Source organism: Calidris pugnax, unplaced genomic scaffold (assembly GCF_001431845.1).
Source record: "Calidris pugnax isolate Ruff unplaced genomic scaffold, ASM143184v1 scaffold74, whole genome shotgun sequence".
Taxonomy (NCBI): Eukaryota; Metazoa; Chordata; class Aves; order Charadriiformes; family Scolopacidae; genus Calidris; species Calidris pugnax.
The window spans coordinates 66,309-87,033 of NW_015090790.1; the positions used below are offsets into that span (position 1 = coordinate 66,309).

The window sequence follows — 20,725 nt, forward strand, 5'->3', positions numbered from 1 at the left end:
CGCTGCAGGCGAGAGGGGCTGCTCTCTGCCTTCGTACCAGGTTAAGCCTTTGGGACACGTGGTGGTTTTCAGCTGCCCTGCTTTGCTTGGCACCGTTCTCCTTGTGTGTCCCGTGCATGACTTTCGGCTGCTGTTCCTCTGCCAAGGTACACTCATCCATCTTCTCTTGGATGCCCTGGCTTTGCAGCTCCTCCAGCTGCAAGGGAGAGGAGCAGCCGCACGGCGATGCTGCCGTGGGTTTTCTTCTGCTGCCAGATCTTGTGGTCAAGCACAGGGCCAGCCCTGTTTCTCAGCCTCCATGTGCAAGAGTCGGCAGGGTTAAGGCTGTCAGGAGCCTGGGTATTGCTTGGCAGTACCAGGCAAGCGTCGGGTATAGGAGAAAAGCTGAACTTGCAAGCCTGTTCCGATAAGTCACTCCAAGGACTGTTTGAACTGTGCTAATCCCCAGTGCCTCCAGAGCAACCCTGTTTACAAGAGCTGGCACTTCAAACAGGTATCCTGACAGATATTTTACGTAAGCCATTTGCTTACAAAGTTCTCTGGGTACGAGAGATCGCTTTTGAGACCTTGGCCCACATGCTGCAGCTTTGCCCGAGTGTTTTGGAGGCACACTGCAAAGAAGCTTGGAGGCTTTTTGGGGAACAACTCGGATCTATTTATAAACTCTAGCTCCTTTTATCTTCTGGGGGGAGTGCTGCTGGGCAAATTGCCTGTGAAATAGCTGGTGGCTCTGGAGCCACAAGAAATCTCTACCTACCACATGGAGGAAAAGATATTGAGGAAAATTTTTGGAGCATGCTAAATATTGTAATCCCTACAGTCTGTGTGCTTTTGGGTATGGAGCTGGAAATGAGTCTTTGTGCTCATCATTTTCTCACATTTACTTTTGTATTAAGTGCTGCTCTTCCACCAGCAGAGTCCAACAGCCATTTGTTAACTGATGCAGCAGCGGCCGTAGTTGTGTTATGACCGCAGCGATGTGTGATGGGCTGTGATTTGGGTTACATAGTCACGAAATCGTGCTGTTCCCTCAATTGGCACGCCAGGACTTTCCATTAATCCATAAAATGCAGTACCTCCCAGGCTTTTCAAGCCATCCTGTAGTGTAAGAAAGAGAGTGAAGAAGGACTTTAACCTCAAAATGCTCCGAATATGCACGGGGGATGAGGCCGAACTGGGTGAGAGATGCGTGAGATTAGTGGTGATGATGTCTCACAGCTAGGTTGCTTCATGTCTGCATTTTCTTCCCTTTGTCTCATGTTTTGAACTACATCTTTTATTTTGGTGGGAATCAGGGGCGAGACTCTGTCTCTGGGGGTCTGGCATCCCCGGTCTGCTGTGGGGTGTTGGAACAACTCAGGAGGAATCCATCCATGGGGATGCCAAGAGCTGGGCTCCAGCTACAGCAATGGGCTGTTACAGTACGGCCTGAGATGTATGGGAAATCCACAATTTGGGCAACATAGGAAAGGGGGAGAAAGACCCATGGAAAAATGGATGCTCGTTTTTCCAGGGAGGGGAAAAAGCCAAACAAAACACATCAAACAGTCGCCTTGTCAGATAACATCATGAGGATGTCTGTACCCAGCCTCTGGGCTGTACTTGGTGTTGCTAATAACAGATTTTCTCGCTGATGAAAGTAAAAGTTTGAATTTGTTCACTTTGGGGTTCCCACGGCAACTTTTTTTGGGACAGCACCAGCCCCTATCTGCACGCCTGGCAGCCCTTGTCCAAGGCCGGGACCGGGCTGTCCTTTGCTTGTGCCAACCTTGGATTTGCGTGTAGCTGTCATGGTTGAGGAAGGTCTTGAAAAAACACCTCTCTGACTCTCTGTCCTATGGCGAACCCCCCTGCTGCAAAAGACTCATGCAAAGATCTGGATCTTTGAGAAAAGGATCCAGAGAAAAAAAGAGAAAAGGAGGCTGAGGGGAGACCTCGCTCTCTACAACTCCCTGAAAGGAGGGTGTAGCTGTGGGGGGTCGGTCTCTTCTCCCAAGGAACAGGCCATGGGACAAGAGGAAGTGGCCTCAAGCTGTACCAGGGGAGGTTCAATATCCAGGTTGGATATTAGGAAAAATTTCTTCACTGAAAAGGTTGTCAGGCATTGGAATGGGCTGCTCAGGGAAGTGGTTGAGGCACCATCCCTGGAGATATTCAAAAGACAAGTTGACATGGTGCTCAGGAATATAGTTTAGTGTTGGGTTTTTGTTGTTTTGGTTGGTTGTTTGTTTTTTTGCTATGGTTGGACTAGACGATCTTAAAGGTCCCTTCCAACCTAGGCAATTCTGTGATTCAGTGAAAGATGATTTGAAGCCAGAGGGATGTTGCTGGGAAGGTCCAACACACATGACTGCCACATGACCACCATCCATCCTGCTGCTGACCTTGCTTTTGGCTCTGTCCTGCTGGAGGATCTGCGGCTCCGCTCTCCCTTGGGAGCAGTGCTTCCCACCCAGTGGAATTGGCACAGATTCAGGAAAATAAACAGGCTTCCTGGGAGTCCCAGGCTGTTGCACAAGGGGAGAAGTTGTAACCAAACAGCACTTTCATCACCTCTTTACCTGTGCCACTGCTGCAGCTGCCTCTGCAGCCCTGGAATTGCATGCCATCTCATTTATAATATGCTGCGTTTGGAGAACAGCTTTATATTCTTGTTTCTTAAGTCTTGCATAGCTGCAAGAGGGGAAATTACCACTAACCTTTGCATTTTGCACGTGGTTTTGTTCCTGCTTGGAGTTCCATGTTACGAAAGCCTGCGGAGTGCTGCTGCTGGGAATGTGGTGTTGGTGATCCCCTGCCGGCCATCTGGACAGAGGAGCAGGGGGGTCTCTCACCTGCACCTGTGGGATGCTCCTGGGATGCTTTCCCAGCGCCAGCTCCAGGACATGCAGCAGCACCCAGCACAGATGGATGTTAACAGCTTGCCAGTGCTGGTCTAACCCCGAGCCTACTAAAAGGCCACAGGACCGAGTCTTCCCCTTCCTCCTCCTGCTTCCTCCCCCTCCCTCACTTTTCAACACCGGGTTTTTGAATAAATCATCTAGGATGTGATCACACAGGAAACTCAGGATTTTTAATTATTTTTTTTTACAGCTGAGTTAGGAAGTGAATTCAGGTCTCCAGGGTTTCAGTCCTGTGCTTTTGAATCATGAATTTTTCCATCCTTTCTCCTCTGTCACTTGTGACGTGATGTCTCTTCAGCCTCGTAAGCTTTTCCCCTACTTCTGCCTGCTCACAGAAACAATAGCTGGTGGAAATGCTCTTCAAGAACCTAAAATGGATGGGGATTGCTTGTGGAAAATGCAGATTTGGTCTGTGTTAGGTCTTTTTCTTGTTATTTTGTTAACCATTTGGTTATCCTTTTCCTTCAAAGAAAAGCAAAGCCCTTGTTCTTGCAGAATTGATTGCTTCTGATGTGTTACTCACTGGAAGTAACATGCTCAAAATGCTGCATTCCTTTGTGCATCTCCTCTTTATTTTCTTTTTCTCTGTTGGTGGGAGCTTAGGGAGTATAATGGGCAGATTAGCAACTGTATTTGTGGAGTAACCCATCTTTGTGCAGGTCTGGCTAGAAACCAATTAAGCTTGTCTTGATCTCTAAATGAGATTTTTGTCGAAGGCCTTGCCCAACTGCCTTTTGCATCTGTTAATGGCGTGGGGGGATGAAAATAGCTGAACGTGTCAAGATCGCCCGTTGGATAAATAGAGAGACGTTGGTTGTGGGGAGGTTTCCCGGGATGCGTACGACCTGCCGTGCAGTGGGGTTATGGCTCCCGTTCTTGACACCGGGGATTAGGTCTATTAGGCTGTTGGTGTGCCAACCTCTGCAGCAGCGTGCCTGGCACAGGGTCGGAGGCAGAGCTGCTGGATAAATAGGGAATGTCCTGTGTCCTGTCGAGGCTTTGCAGAGAGATCTAGACAGGCTGGATCGATGGGCCGAGACCAACGGGATGAGGTTCAACAAGGCCAAGTGCCGGGTCCTGCACTTGGGTCACAACAACCCCATGGATGCTCCAGGCTGGGGGCAGAGTGGCTGGAGCTGCCTGGCAGAAAAGGACCTGGGGGTGTTGGTCGCCCGTCGGCTGAACGTGAGCCAGCAGTGTGCCCAGGTGGCCAAGAAAGCCACCAGCATCCTGGCCTGTATCAGGAACAGTGTGGGGAGTAGGACCCGAGAAGTGATCGTCCCCCTGTACTGGGCACTGGTGAGGCCCCACTTCGAGTGCTGTGTCCAGTTTTGGGCTCCCTACCATAAAAAAGGCATCGAGGTGCTGGAGCGGGTCCAGAGAAGGGCAACAAAGATGGTGAGGGGTCTGGAGAGTAAGTCTTATGAGGAGAAGCTGAGGGAGCTGGGGTTATTCAGCCTGGAGAAGAGGAGGCTGAGGGGAGACCTTATTGCTCTCTACAGCTCCCTGAAAGGAGGGTGTAGAGAGGTGGGGGTCGGTCTCTTCTCTCAAGTCACAGGCGACAGGACGAGAGGAAATGGCCTCAAGTTATGCCAGGGGAGTTTCTCTGCTTTGGGAGGTGGAGGTGGGGGAAGGGCACTGGGATTTTTTTTAGGGTGCAAACGTTGGTTGTGATCACCTTTGCAAAGTGACTGCAGACAAGCTGTGCACAGGCTCATAGTATCTTTCTCCCTGAATGCCTGGTTTGTCTGTCGTGGCCAAACGGAGGGGAGAGTGACCTGAAGGGAAGGAGGGAAAGAAAACACTGGGCAAACTGTGCTCCCTGTGTTGGAAAGGACACTGGTTTCCCCATCCTAGCCCTCCTGGCTGCTGCCTGCCTGCTGCCACCCCGGCTCGGAGCCAGGGGTGTGGGTTACGGGGCATTGGTGGTGGCATCACAGTGTCGCGCTCATGCAAGGACACGGCTGCTGCAGATGAGCCAAACTGTGGAGCTAGGAGAAATAAATCCACGCAGAGTGTGGTTGATGGCAGACGGGAGCTCCTGGCCTAAGCAGGCTCAGCTAATTTAATCTGCGGTGGACCCAATCTCCTTTGTCTTCTAGTTGAGTTAAATATGCCCTTGGAGTTGTGGTTACGGAGGCTAACTCCAATTTTGATGATGCAAAAACGGGCTAACACGGGATGCAGCTGGCTTCCTCTGAAGGGGGCTGGGAGGAGAGCAGGATGGGGCATCCCATGGCCGAGACCCTTGGGGTGCTTTCCTGCTAACCTGGATCTGGATCACAGCCCAGGTGCAGGACAGTTGATAGGAACCTGCATGGAGATCTCTAGCTCTGGGTTTTTGGGCAATGCAGATTTTGGAAGCACCAGTTCTTGCAGCATAGCCATAAGCTTTTCATCGCCTGGCAAATTTTAAGCTTTAGTGGCTGTGCTGCAGCTACCTGGGCATGGCTGGTGACTTCAAGACAGAGAAAAGGGCCCCCTCCATCTTTGCAGAATTCCCAGAGGCAGCAGTTCAGTATTTCTGGATGCAAAGGAATAAAAAGCTGATGGTCAGCTTGAGCAGGTGCTGGAAGAAGTTTTAGTCTTTGAAGGTAAATTAAATACCAGTGGGTGAATTTAATGGTGGAACCTTTGGCCTGGCATTAAGATCAGCAGGATGTGGCTGCGTGTGTGCTGGGGGCCACCCGTTTGCACCCTGGTCTGTGGGTGCTGGTGCTCTGCTGGAGCTGGTGGGTTCCTTTATCTCCCAGGGTTTGTCTTGTGTGGCAGAATCTCAGATTCTTCTGTGTTTGGCCCCGTGAAAGTCCTTGAAAGACCAAAAAGTCACAGTGGGTGAAACGCGCTGCTGCATCTTCTCTGGGGTGCCAACCTCAAAGCCAAGTTGCTTTATCTTTTCAGCCTTCTCTAGTGCAGGTTTCCAAATAGCGAGGAAAGCAGTTCATCGGGAGAGCTTCAATGAAATGTGGCTTCAGGGTCTCCAGTATTGGCAACTTCTGAGATAAATATCTGGTGGGGGTCTTGCAAGTGACTTGTGTCAGTATTTGCTGTAGGCTGGCAAACTGCTACTCGCCATTTGCTTATCTGTAATATGTGACTAGCTTACCCCTGAGCAGCTGGATTTAACCCCCTATCTGCCTGTGCCTTGGCAGCGTGGCACGGTGTGCCACCATGCTCTCCCACCCTATCTTCTCCCACTCCTCTGCCCTGGAGGGAGCCAGGGTGGCTGCAGCTGTGGCTGGAGGTGGGGGCTTTCAGGGGAAATGGGTGTTTGCCCTCTGTGGGATGATTGATCACTTCTGTTAATTTAAAAAAAAAATATCAAAATATCAAGCCCAAACAAGTTCCTGGAGAGGGATAATTAAGTTGATTGAAGTGTTTAAGTGAATGAGTTTCCCTTTAGTTTTAAAAAAAAATAAAAAATATATCAACCATCATGGTACCTAAAAGAACAACTCCTTGGCTTCTGTGGCGATGCCTGTTTGTTAGCTGAGAAAACCAGAGATCTGCTTTCCAAGGACAGGGTGGCTTGTACTCTCCTGGTGTCTTGGGAGCAGATCACCAGTGGTACAGTCCAAAGAAGGTCCCCTGGCAAGGAGGAAAGCTGCAGCAGGTCGTGTCACGTCCTCAGCCCTACATAAGCCAACAAGCAGGTGTGGATGGAACCTCTGTGGCTGCAAAGTGCACGCCAAGCAGCATTTTTACCTACTTGCTTGCAAAACTCATACATCGGGTCTGCCTACAGTGGGGCAGAGAGGTGGGGACCAGATGAGACATGGCCCATACTGGCCTCTGCGTCATCCTTCTCTACCTCCATGAAGCCCCATTAGAAGGGTCTACTCCAAAAGAGTGGTTTCTCTTGGGGTACGGGACCAAAATTAAGGTGTTGCAGCCTCTCACTGCTGAGGAGGGCCCTCATTTTGTCTTTTCCCATTGATCCGAATGGAGTAATTTATAAGGACATTTCCCATGAATCAATAAATCTATGCTTGCTGCTCTGCCTCGGAGGTTTATTTGCTCTGGATACTGCATCGAGTATCTCTGTCCTGAATTGCACTGTGAAGTCCTGCTCTTTGGGAGAGGTTGGGGATATGCCTGGATCCTCTTTGAACACACTGCGGGCAATTGATGGTGCGTGGTCCCTCTTAATTGTGTGTCTCCCAACGTGAGCCAAATAGGTTATGGAGTGTGTGAGTGTAATAATTTCTCTAGGTATGTGTGTGGAGCTTGAGGAATTTGTCCCTTGTGCCAAGCAATTCCTGATGTTACAGGGCATGGGGCAACTGAAGCCAAAAATTAAAGGAGGGGAGGGAATCTTGGCCTTTGGAAGGAGTGTGGTGTGGAAATCTACACAGGTAGGTTTCCCTTGCAGGTGTGGTGGGGAAATCTACACAGGTAGGTTTCCCTTGCAGACCTCTGCAAGGGAAGGGTTTGGAGAAGGGCAATGAAGCTGGTGAGGGGTCTGGAGCACAAGTCTTATGAGGAGAGGCTGAGGGAACTGGGATTATTCAGCCTGGAGAAAAGGAGGCTGAGGGGAGACCTTGCTCTCTACAACTACCTGAAAGGAGGGTATAGAGAGGAGAGGATTGGTCTTTTCTCCCAAGTCACAGGTGACAGGACAAGAGGATATGGCCTCAAGTTGTGCCAGGGGAGGTTCAGGTTGGATATTAGGAAAAATTTTTACACTGAAAGGATTATCAAGCATTGGAATGGGCTGCTTAGGGAAGTGGTTGAGGCACCATCCCTGGAGGTGTTCAAAAGACGGGTTGACATGGTGCTGGGGGACATGGTTTAGTGATATTTTTTTTGTCAGAGTTAGGCTGATGGTTGGACTAGATGATCTTGAAGGTCCCTTCTAACCTAGATGATTCTATGATGTTTCCTGTTGAGAGGAATTGAAAAATTCCTGTTGCACTGTACCACCTCCCCTTCCAAACACTGCTTTTGCGAGCTGCCTTTCTTCTGAATATGATGTATGTGTGTTGAAGAAGCCCACCACAGGATCTACTTGAAAAAAGAGGTTTCAAAAAACCAGCCCTTCTGCACACAGAGAAGTCAAAGATAACCCCGAGATCCCCGATCCCAAGCTTGCTTCCCTTCCTTTGTCCGAGCACTGTGGTCTGGCACAGCTGGAGCATCAGTTGCGAGCGGGTTCATCTTATTGCCAAGACCCGGGAGGGGACCTTGCTTACTGTTGCACATTGTGGCTTTGGTCTAGTTTCTGACTTGTTCTTGTAGCACAATGGGTGTTTTGAGGGCCTCTGAGCTGATGGGGCATGGACTGGGGTCAGCCATCCCTGTGGGCACCTGGAGCCCGCCTCTCCATCCTGTTCCAGCTGAGTACCCAGGGACCCTCTGCTTCTTCTCCAGAATGGCTCCAAGACTGTTTTGCAGCTCGTGGAGATCAGAGCTTGCCCTGGGGAATCCAGAAACATTTCCAGAGCCAAACCACTCCACGGCGAGCGGGTGTGTGCCTGGTCTCTGCTTCTCATTTCCTTCGTCGCTGCAGAGAGCAGCTGAGCTGCACGCGGGGCTTCAGCGGGGTGTCTTCTCTTTTGTTCCTGCATATGAGAAAAGTCTGTGCATGTGTTTATCTTTAAAAAAAATATATGTTTTTTTTAACATATCTGGCTGTAAGCTATGCCACTTGAGACTGATCTGGTTGGGTGAAGGAGGGATGTTGCTTGTGGCTGCCTACCTGTCGCACTGGGAGCTATGTGATGGTCTTGCTGGTCTGGCTGTGTTCGTACTTGGACAAAACCAAGCGTTTGCAGGGAACTATCCCAAAATTGCTAGAAACCAGCTAGAAAAGCTCTCTCAGATGTTAAAATTTTTAGAGGAAGTCTTGCAACACGTAGTGAGACCCAGTTGCTGTTATTTGTATCACAGCCTAGCCCAAACCTTTCCATGTGTGACCGTCATGCATTTTCTGTCCCCGTTTTCTCACCTACTTGCTGGCGTGTTGGGATAAAACCAATGGATATTCTGGTGACAGAGCTGGATGTTGGCTTGCTGCTCGCCACGCTGCTGCCCATCCTCTGGGACGACAAACGCGAGGTCGAAGCATCGTCATACCAATAGCAAACTAGAGCAGCTGTATAAAGTTGTCAATTGAAATAATGGCCAGGATGGTTTCTCCTCCCTCTTCCCCCACTTCAGTCCCCATGTTCTGCCCTGGCACCATGTCTTTCTCCACCCCCCACCCAGGGGCTGCCCGGATCTGCTCAGGATTTATGTTAAAAGGGAAATTTTATGTATGGAATTAAAACATCGTATCGCCGGATAGAAATAGGATTTGGTGCTTACTGCTGTGACTGTTTCTCATGCGTGAGGGTGAACTGATTGATTACTGAGGTTTGAGATTAAATATTCCCCTGAGCTCTGCTGGCATTTAATGCGGAGGGGGAGGGCAGAGAGAAGGGGAGGAGGAAAACAATGGTTTTCCTCCAAAGGAAGGAGAGCAGAGGAGTGTCTGCTGAACACATCCCCCTTGTCTTGTTCTGCATGCAGTCTGCTCTGACGGTGGCTTCCGGAGCTGGTGTCGTGGATCACAATAAAGCAGGTGCCTTACTTTGCATCCACAGTAGTGGGTGAGCTGCTGGTGGGTTTTGCTGGTTCCTCTCCCTGCTGGGTCGAGCATCCCATTGCATCCCGTCCCATCCCTGTGGCTCCGCTGCACCCTTACCTCCCTGCGTCCTGATCCCTGCTCCAGCCCAGCAGTGGGGTAGACCTGCTGTCCCCTCCTTTCTTCCTTGGAGTGCACCTTATTTATTTTTCCTTCATTTCTTTTAATAAAAAAAAAAACCAACCCTCTCCCTTTGGTTTCGATGGGAGGGGATCAAAAAACCCTGACGTGCTGCTCCTCGGGCAGGCGGTAGGAGCCTCGCCACGCCAGACACCCACCTTCACCCGCACCCCTTTGAAGTCTAATTTTAGCTGAAGGCGACGGGATCCCTTCAGGGTGCGGTGGAGGAGGCTTCCTATCAGCCTAGACCTTAAGGAACACACACGCAAACAAAAACAACATAGAGGCACTTAGGTTTATTTGGGGGAATTCTTTGAAAAATGGGTGTGACTTAACATTTGCGAGCAGCCCTGCGCACCAGCTTTGTTCTGCTGCTGTTGAGTATTTCAGGTCTTCCAAGATTTAATCAGAATAATTAGTTACTGTCTGTTTATACCTTCTGGTTTTGTTGCAGGTGTTCCAAGGGGTGTATTTATCTTCCAGAGTGCTGCCTCACTGTCGCTTAATCGTTAAGCATCTGATTTCCTCCAAGTTATCAGTCATGCTGCTTATGTAAGTAAATTTAAAAAAAGGGTGGATGGTGTTGGTGGATTCTGCTTGGAGGGGTTTGTAAGGATTTTTCCTGATTGTCACGGGTTTAATTGTGAGTTGCCTTTGGTTCCTAGCCCGTCATGCGGTGATCAGAGGACTCAGTGTTTGGATTGGCGCTTAGTGACCCAGCCAGTTTAATGAGGTTGCTTTCAGCCAAACCTTCACGTATACCCCACTGAACTGGCAAGAGCTGTGTCACTCCATGCCATTTCAGGAGGAGGAAGAAAAAAAAAAAGGACTTTACAGAAATAAAGGGCTTTCGTTTGTACAGTTACGTCTTTGACTCCTTAACCCAGTGGAATCCCTTACAAAAATCACAGCTCTGCCTGGGAATAAGTTACTGGTGTAAGTTTGCCAGGCTTGGAAATTGGGTGTTTTCCAGCTTGTATTTGCACGTTTGCTTTGGGAAGGGGTGGGTCGGTGGTACGCACGTTTCCCATCTCCTTAACGTGGGAGATGAGAAAGACACAGAAAAACACTGCAAAGAGGCTGGGGTGGCTGGACAGCCTCACAAAGAGACAGATGCGGTGCTGAACCCGCCCCTGGTTCATGCTCGACACCGCAGTGAATCACGTATTTTCCCTTCAGTATTTATCACCGAGAGCAGCTGAGGGTGGCTGTTGTGCTGGTGGCTAGCGTGAGACTGGACGATTTGCCTTTTTTCCCTTGGTTTCCCTTTCTTCCTGAGCAGGGGGCAGGGGTTGGTAGGGGTTGGTGATGCTGGCTCCTCAGCTGCCCTCTCCACCTCATGTATCTTGTCCTGCAAAAGGGCATGTACAGACTCTGGGGGTGAGGCTTCAGGGTGCATGCTACTTCCATGATGGGTTTAGATCCTTTTAAATCTAGAAGCAGCCATTGCCATCAGCTCCTCTGCTCTCCTGTGTGATGGGGACCGTAAACTTTTGAGATCAGTAACTTTTTGTTAGCCCTTCTCAGGGATCACAGATGTTCAGTGGGGGATTTGCTCTCCTTCCCTCTAATGACAAGCTCATTAGAGGGAAGTGGCCAGGGTGAGGGCAAGGTGGAACCATTAGGATCTGTGTGGCTTTGGTGGCTTCAGAGTCAGTGAAACATGCTTTCATGGAAGCTAAGGTTAATGTCCATCTCCTCTCTACATTTGTTAAGGAAAGATGAACCACTGGTGGGGCACATGTTGGGCTCTGTGCCACAGTAGAGGTGAAGCTGAGCATGTTTCCTGTGTACTGTCCACCTCGCCCAGCCCCTGACCAACACTTTGGGGAGATGCTGGCAAATCCTGTGTCTCCTCTGGGACCGACGTGGCAGCTGTCACAGCCGGCACCGCATTGCCAGTGACCCTCACTTTTTCTTCTCCAGCGTGTGGGTGTGGGAAAAGCCTGATTTGATGGAAATACTCTTAAGGAACACTGTCGACCTGATTCTTTCCTTGACGTTCACCCAGCTGGAAAGCTGGTGGAGGTTCAGACGAGACCTCCCAAAGCACTGGGGATGTGTGATGTGCAGTGTGGCCATTGCCCCTGCCCAGCATGGCCCTTCCAGCCACAGCGAGGGATGCCAGAGGGGACTTCGGGTCTCTCATCCCCATCCTCCTAACACGTGCCTGCTTGATTCACTCAGCTTTTGACAGATCTGCTTGGTTTGGAAGAGGGAGAGGTGGGGGAGGAGGAGCACAGATACTGGAAATCGAGGAGGGTGAAAGCACGGAGGGAAGTGGACAGTGCTGTGGAGGCAAATGCTGGGAGAAAAAGGAGACAATGTGACTTGTTTGCCCAGTGCTTTAGAAGCTGCTCAGTTAAATTAAGCATTTCCTAGGGAGCTAAATTTGGCATTTAAATAGCTTTGGAGCATGTGAATGCTCAGTGTTGCTCTCTTCTCCTTTATGTGGGGAGAGTCACCTCCTGTCCCCATCTCTCTTTGAAGAATGTCCCCCTATTAGAAGTCCACCTTTATGGGAGGTGCAGCTTGGTGGCCATGTGCTTTCAAAAAGCCCTTCCAGTTGTCCCCAGGTTTCTTGTCACTCTGGATTGCCCATCCTTTGACTTATCCCAGCCTGGGTGCTGCAAGCCTTGGCCATCAGGACTGACCCCAGGTCTCCTGTCCTGTGGTGGCCACTGCATGCCAGAGGGTTTGGTGCTCACCGCATGGAGCTGGCTGGTCTGGGATGGGCTTGGCTGGTCTTTTGTTGCCTCTCTTTGAGCACCACACTTAAGGCAGAGCTGATGCCTCGTTGGCTTTCCTATGCTTTTGCGGAGCTGTGTTTCTTCTTTCCTTTCAGCCACCTGAAAGACTCCTCCAGGGAACTGGAAGATGACTTTTTTTACCTGGTTGTCCCTTGGCACAGAACTGGCTGTTCTTTGTGCGCTTGGGCATACTGCTGCCTGGTAAAGGAAACTTGTAGCATTTAGTTGTATTTAATTTCTGGAGAAAATGAAGGTATTTGAAGCTGTTTCCTCTTCCTGGGCTCCAGAAGAACACAACCCTGTGACTCTGGATGCCAAAGGCAGGTATGAGTCCTAAGGATGAGGATGCAAAGGTTGCTTACTCTCCAAAAACAATTCTTCTCGGTTAAGGATGGGGAGTATTCCTCCCCACTGTAACCACCCTCAGGGAACAGACTGTGTCCTCCCATGCAATCAGATCGTGTCCACGGTGTGTCACTGAGCACGGTGTGTCACTGAGCACGGTGTGTCACTGAGCACGGTGTGTCACTGAGCACAGTGCCCCAAGGACTGAAGCTGCCTCCCTGCTCTTGCCCTCTGCCATGTGCCCACCAGCCGCTTCCAGACTTGGCAGAGGAGAAGGTTTGGAAGGAGTACACCCCATTTTCCTCGTAAAACTCCAAACAAGAGGCTTGGCCTGGTTTAGATTTTAAAAATAACTTGCACATTTGGAAGCTAAAGTTTCAGAAGGGCTCTGAATGGGATAATGGCTTTGATCGTGGCAGTGCGAGATCAAGGGAGGGCTTTTTACGTTTGCTGGATCAGCTGGAAAATATACTGTAGTGTCTAGACTTTATCATCCTTGAGCAAGTCTTTTTTTTTCAACTCTACAAAGGGTCTAATCAAAAGCCTATGTACCATTGATAGGAGGGATCCTTGGGAAAGGAGCCTGCTCTGGGTTTTGATTGTGTCCAGAAGCAAGTTGAAAGAGTTGGAGATCAGCTTTGGACTTTGAAGGACCTCTGAGACTCTGCTTCACAAGCACTGCCGTTTCTGATGAGGCCGTTGGCACGGGTGGAAGCTGGAGTCAGTTCTTGCAGCTGAGGACTGCTGAGACCTCACTGCTCGCTGTTTGGCTGCTGCATTTGGGGTCAGCTGCTCGGACCAGCATCTCCCACAACCATCTCAGTTTTGGCTGTGTGATAACTGTAAATGTCCACATTCATTGGTGTTTGGACAGAACTTTAGCATTTCTTGCTTAAGTGTAGAAAATGTATGGTTTTTTTTCTCTTGACTGTCCATAAGTGGTTTTTTTTTTAAACACTTACTTTATTATTTATTTTATTATTTTCCATAATTCCAAAGGATTAGAGGCAGAGGAGTGATTTCCTAAGGTGCTAAGAATAAACTCAAAATCCTGCCATGAAGGAGAGGACATCTGGCCACGTGCTTTCACTGACTCTTTCTGAAAGCCCATGCAGCACTCGAGCTCTGTCACACTGGAGGATGCCCCGTTGAGAAAGTAGAGGCAGGTTTTTCTTTGAAATGCTGTGTTTTCTGCACAAGGGCCTTGGGGGTGTTTTGGCAGGTGTGCTGTTGGAAAAGTCATTGCCAACCATTTCCTCGGTGCATGCTGCAATGCACCATAACGCTGCTCTCAAATAATGGCATGGGCTTCAACCATAGCCCAAGGCTTTGATGGAGTGGCAGCCTAGCTGTGAAAGCTTCAGCTGGAAGGTTTGGAAGACGTTTGGATTGAGGATGTGGTAGCTTTGTGTCTGGTTGTTTTCCTTTGCTTTCTCCTTGAGAGAGGGAACTGCTGTTGGGTTTCATTTTTTTCTTTTTGTCAGTTACTCTTTTAGACATATATATTTCCAGGGATGAATCAGAGCAAATGCCAGTATATAAACAGTTTGCGGTGTAAAATGGTATTAAAATTGGACTGGAAGGGATCTTGAGAGGTTACCTTGTCCCCAGGGCAGGGACAGTTGAATCCCTGCATCGAGCTGGAAGGCAGTTGTGTTTGCTGGCAACTGTTTTCTCATAAATGATCTAAGGAGCAAAGGCAAAAATCTACCCAATAATGCTGTCACTATGTGTGCACAAGCCTCCTTCTTTTGATTCAAATAGCTTGCTGAATAAGTGTTGAAAATTAATGATGGGTTTGTTCCCAGAACTATTCAAAGCAATATTCCAGACCTTTTCTGCCTTGGCATTTGCCAAAATACTGCAACTTTTGTGAGTTTACCCATAGTCTGTATTTGACATGTAGCCATCCCTGTTTTGCCCCATTTCTGAGACAACCAGACCCCAAAAGCCTCACTAGGATGAAGAGCAGTTTTTTCTGTTTCCTGTGAACTAGACGTGACTTTTCAGCTCTCCAGGTGGTTCCCACTTGAGCTGCAGGGGCAGCAACAGAAAGTCCCCAGATCATCCCGACAACACGGGATAGTTTGGGATGCTGCAACACCAGCCCCGTGGAAATCAGCAGCAACCTCTTCCCTTGACATCTGCAGGTTTAGATGAAGCTGCGAGGTCCTCTTGGGCAGTGGTGGGAGAGGAGAAGTCTCACTAGAAATCCTTGCCTGCTTTGAGATGGAGGGCCAAGCAATGACTTTCAATTAATTTCTCCTGCATCTTCCTCTGTCCCAGCTTTGGGTCTTTAGTGATGGATCGAAGAAAAACTACATGCGAGAGCCCAAGCTTAATCCCCTTGCCTTTTAAAGGTGGTGCTGCAGAGCTTCCGCTGGTCTTTTTAACTTGCTTATAGCTCCCCCATTTGAGTGATGAAAGGTTTTGAAAGAGGTTCACCTACACCCAGGTGGATGCTGCCTTGCTCTCTACCCAGCACTATATTAGTATTAGCATCCAGACAGCCCAGGCAGTGACTGGTTTTCCGTCATCTGGTCCTTTTTCCAACTAGTTTATAGTCGGTGATAGCAAAATTCATCCATTTTTGGCTGTGTGGCAGGCTTGGTGAGCTGCTCCGGGCCCATCTGTACATTTAAAGTCAAGATGGCTGGCATTAGTGATATTGTTTGGCCAAATGTATGCAGAGATGTCACGGCTTAGATTTGTTACAGATGGCTTCCTGGATATAGTCTTAAGGCTTTCTGCCAGCCAATTTTAGATCAGTGTAAAAGTGATTGGCATCCCTATAAATAAAGCTGCTGTGGGGTTATAAATATAAATATACTTATTCATTACATTATTTTTACATCTCAAGTGGCTTGCCATCCTGGTTTATCATAAGCGAACCATGCTTTTTGCATGTGAGTTTTCCACAGCTCCAGAAATGCAGCTTCTGAGGTTTTGAAATACTTTTTCCCCTTGGAAATATGTGTGTGAACTATCCACGAGTCCCTGTGCCACAGCGGGATGAAGGACTTTTTCACTGTCCCCTCTTCACAGTCATTCACAGGGGAATGACCCTGTGCCAGAGACTGCTGCAGACAAAGTTCCAGAGGCAGTAGTGGCTGTAAATACAGGAATGTGAACTCTTTCTTTTTTTGGCTCACAAATGAGTATGACTTTGCTGGGTTATTTAGTCCCTGCGGACAGGTAAATACTCTGTGTGGCTCCTTTGGTGCTGGGAAGGACTCCCCGATTAGCATCTCCATCCATGTCCTCAGGCAGGGAGTCTCAAAGCTCTTCGGGTTTCTTCCCTCTGCGTCGTGGGCTGGGCTGCATGGGAAAGGGGGGCTTTTCTCCTCATTTATCTGTCCCTGCTGTTGTTTCTGCTACAGGAGCAAGGAAAAAAGTCCACCAGACCAGCTCTAGGCACTGCCATGACCTGGGGAGGTGCAGAGCTGGAGGGAGAGCCTGGCCAGCTGCCCAGGCGGCTGGGCAGTGATGCAGCCGCTGGTAAATCTGGCTCGGTCTTTGAACAGGCTTATGAAAACACTGCGAGCTGCAGCCTCCGGTTTCTTTCGGTTTGTTTTCCTTCTCCTTTCAAAGCATTTGAATATTCATTCAGTAAATGATGAAGCATAGAGCACACATCCCTGAGAGGCAGAATATCAGCCACCTCACTTCCCTTGGTAATAACGTACATCATGGAAAGTTAACCTATGATTTTAGCTGAGTTTCCTAATGAAAGGAAGCTTTAAAGTTGGTCTAGCCATCTAGCCAAAACAGGCATCAGATTAGAAGGGTGTTGTGGAGGTGTTTTATTAAGGGAAGGGATGCAATGAATATTCAGTCTGTACTAGACACCAAGGAATACACGTAAATGTTACGAACATCCGAGCCATAAACGAGTGCTTTAGTTGGATTTACCGTGTTACGAGACAGCAGAGAGCCAACACTGCAGGATCCTGCACAGACACGTAGGTGTTGCAGGGGTGATGTTCACCTATGTGAATTCTCTGATGCCTAATAAATATAAGTTCATCCTACAGCCTTAATATAAATGTGCCTTATGTTGCTTAGGTTCACAGCGGGAAATCCCTTCTGTGTTAGTCTCGGTATTCCTAACGCTGCTTACCCCACCAAGTGTAGTTTCTGTAGCGTAGCAGGATCAGCGCAGTTTTGTAGGGTCTTAAGAGGCTGGTAGCATGATTTCCCTGTCTTCACCCCTTGCTGGAGCTGGTTGCAGGTCTGTGTGATGTTCAGCGTTGTGGAGGCAGGGGAGGACAAGCTGCTGGGGTACGGCATCCTGAAGGTCGGAGCTGGACCACAGTATTGAAAACCTCACTATCTTCCACCACTGGAAAGCTTGGTGTAGCAGATGAGCAGTGGACAGACAGGAGGACTTGTAAAGCCCGAGTGGTGGGCCTTTGTGTCCTTGCCTTAGGGTTATTTCTGGTACCCAGTGGCCGAGTTGTAGCCACACGGTGGAGGTGAAAGGCTGGCATCTGTAGGTACCAGGAGTGGCATATGGCTTGCACAGACCTGACTATTTGACAAACTTAGAAGTGAAATGAATTGCCTTGTCTGGTGCAGATAAGGGCAGAAATTACCTTGGCTGTGGTGTGAGCCCTGGCGTGTGCCTGGTGCCAGCAAGCAGGGAGGTGGTGGCCTCCAGGAATGATGTTTCCACAGTCCCCGTGTTCTGCTGCGGACCCTAATGCAGTAAGGGAACCCTTGCCTCCCAAGCCAGCAAACAGCTTCTGGTTGGCATGTGTTACCCAGGCCCTGGAGGTCCTGGCGTGGGTGCCCAGAGCATCCACAGGGTAGCTGTGCTCGGTGCTGCTGGGAGTTAGCTGCTGGTAGAAGGGTCCTATGTGGGTGTGTGAGATCCTTGCATCACCTTATGTCTCACCGGGGAAGGGAGAGACCCTGAAAGACTAAGTGCTTACTTCCCTGCAGGGATATGATGGGGTGCAGGCAGGAATCAATGATTATTGTGTTCTTTGTGAGCTGTCAAATGTTTGCATATCTGTCTGGCTTTTCCTGGTAGGTGTCAATACTTTTTTCCATGCCTGGTTTTTGTTCTCTGCTTTCTACCAGAGCTTGTATTCTTTGCAGACTTGGGTTTTATTCTCTTGGTTTCATTTTTTTTTTTTTTTTGCCTTTAGTGTCTTAAGAAGAATACAGCTGAAGTGCTGGGAACCCAAACTAAACCTGTCTATTACCCATTACCCGATTAGACGCCATGGTAATAAGCATTTGAATCTAAAGCTAGATTAGGCAGGGAGCAGTCTGGGGCTGGATTTGCATAGCATACATTCCTTCTCCATGTGACGTGCTGGTACATCCACTGAAAGTGAATTTATAAAGCACCAGCGTGCTTCAAGTGCTCCTGTTGGTGCATGAGTTGCTCCCCCCATGAGGCGCTCAGCTGCAGAAAAAAGTGCCAGTGATTGCCTGGAAGATGCTTTTTCTTCCCTCCTCCTGCTCCCTCAGTTCATGTTGCAGTCGATGCGGACGGGTAGCTCTTGCTGGCTCTAAAAACCTTGCATTAGTGAGGTTTTGAAAGGTTTTGCCTCTAGAGGGAATTATTCCGGGATGTTTTCTCTTCCTGTGGCATCTCTGGAGGTAGAGGAGTGAATCTGGAGTTTTCAGGTACCAAAACCCAACGTGCAGCTGCTTTAAACTTTGCGGCAGTGTCACAGGCCTTGTGCTGGAAAACGCTGTGAAGATTTGTTAGCCGAAAGCTATTTAATTTCCTTCCCCTGTGGACAGTCACAAGACTGTGGATGATCGTGAGGTCAGTCTCTCTTGGAGGTATTTCATTAGCATGTGTTTGGGGCATCCTAACTGCAGTTTTAATTTGAGGCAATGAGCTACTGAGCTTAGACACGCAGGAAAATGTTTTTCAAGGTTTGGGGCAGTGGCTATGCAGCGGACTTTTTTTCTGTTTTAGGGAGGGCTTTGAGATGGAGGTTCTGGATGTTGACTGTTCTGGATGTTCTTGCTCTGTTGTAGGGAGGGTTTGACATGGATGTGCCTTGTGCTAAGAGCTAAGAAGGAAACAGCCATGTCCAGCCTCTTCTCGTGGTGGCCTCCATCTCATGGCAAAACTTATGGCAATGATACTTTTGGGTGTCTGAGCAGAGATGTTCTGTTGTCATTGCAGCCCCTGAGCCAGAAAGCACCATCCCCTCTGGCTCGGCGATTTTGTTGTTAGGGCTCTGCTTGGCTGCTTCAGGAGCTCAGTGAAGGTGACTCGCTCCGCTTGAAGCATTTGCTTGGCCGGCTTTGTGACCCTTGTAGCATGGGCATGAGGATGTACAAATCAAGCGATAAAGCTCAGCTCACTGAGTTTTGATTTCACTTCAAGTGTGGTTAGGCCTGCTGGGCCCCGCTTCGAGACCCTGCCACCACCAGGACTCAGGAACTCTCAAAGAAATGAAGTTCTCCACTGCTTCGTATGGTGAGTAAACCAGACTGGTGTCGATAGGGAGAAGTACTTTCACTTTGGTGGCCAAAATGGGGGACTCCAACCACAAGTAAGAAGTCATCTGCAAGGAGTTGTGAGCTTGGAAAGGGCCAGGAACATCTGGGACTGGTTCGAAGTCTCAGGAAGGTGGAGAAATGATGGTGAACATGGAGCATCTCAGTGGGTCCAGAGGCTGAAGTGGGTGCACAGGAGGGTGCCGGTGGATGGGAGAGGGCAGAGCATGGTGCTGTACCCCAGCGGGAGTGGGTGACATTGTGCCTTCCTGAGCCTGTGGTGTCCGCGTCTCTGCTTGTGGGTGCATCTGGTGTGTGGCTAATCCCAAACGTATGAACACCCAGACTACCCTCCTGCAGCCGATGAGATTCAATTAAAAACTCCAAACCCAGTTATTTTCTCTCAGGGTGTCTGAGCCTCTCAGGATCCCCTTGGGTCACTTTTTCAAGCAGTTCTTTGCAATTGCAAGGCTGGGGTGTTTTTTTCTTTTTTAATGAGAAAGGAGGTCATTGCGTAAATATCTACAGGGGTGGGAAGCTTGTCTTGCAGTTCGTGGTGGGTACAGTGTGAAAACCTGCAAAGAAGAGAAATGCACTCCTGAGCGTATCCCTGCCAGGGAGGTGGTTGCTGTCACGGCAGTATTACACCTTCAAGTGGGGGTTCCTCACTGGAGTGTTGACTCCAGGGCGGTGGAGACGCTGGTTTTTTAAGCAGCATCTAGAGCTGGAGGCAGGCAGGAGGCCTGAAGCAGTAGTGATGCTATGGATGCCCTGTTTGGACTTCAAAGTGTCTGAGAAAAATCAGATTTGGTTAAATGAATGTGCACCAAAAAAAAAAAATTAAAAAGGTTTGTATCAATGCTTCTGATCCTGATACTTTACTGGATTAAGCAGTAAAATAGCCTCTATTGGTTTTTAGTTGCATTCCCTTGGGATCTGCACCAGGTGGATGTTCCCCTCTGGATGCCTCTGCGAGGCAAGAGGAGCTTTCATTCGGTCCATCCCCAGCAGTGATGGGTTGGCCAACTTCAGGGCGAGCCTTTCCTTGCTCCCTGCCAGGGGTGGGAGGCAGGATGCTGAGGCAGGTGAAATGGCCTGCCTCCTGTCAGGCAGGTCCTCCAACTGGTGGGTGGTGGGTTTGAGCAGCTCTCCTGTGCCAGCCAAGTCTTGCTCTCCGGCAGCTCCGTCCTGGTCAAAGCAGAGCTGCTGCCATGAGCTACATGGGGTTGCAGCTACATAAAAAAAATATAATCAATCCTTCCAATTAGTTTCTCCTGCTGTGCTTGCCTGCTTTTTCTCTATGATGTTTAAATGCAAACAGGCTTTTAGTGTAATGTGATAAAAATTGCTGCTTTTCCCCAGGCTGGGTGGGAGCAGTTGTTGCCGTGAGGGGTTGCGTTGTGCCTGCTGCGAGCTCACGTGTATCGCCTTCCAGCGATCCTCGGCTGAAGCACAGGGAGGTATTAGTGTCCTACTGGAAAGAAACTGGCCCCTGGGCCACTTCTGCCGTT

General features: G+C 49.2%; 1 protein-coding gene across 1 annotated transcript in view; it reads left to right on the forward strand.

The window, feature by feature from the left end:
• Positions 1–10,097: 10,097 nt before the first annotated feature.
• Positions 10,098–20,725, forward strand: part of DAAM1 (dishevelled associated activator of morphogenesis 1) — a 75,624-nt gene continuing 64,996 nt past the window's right edge. Inside the window, 1 exon segment of the mRNA XM_014966614.1 lies at positions 10,098–10,200. The gene's annotated coding sequence lies outside the window, so the exon portion shown is untranslated.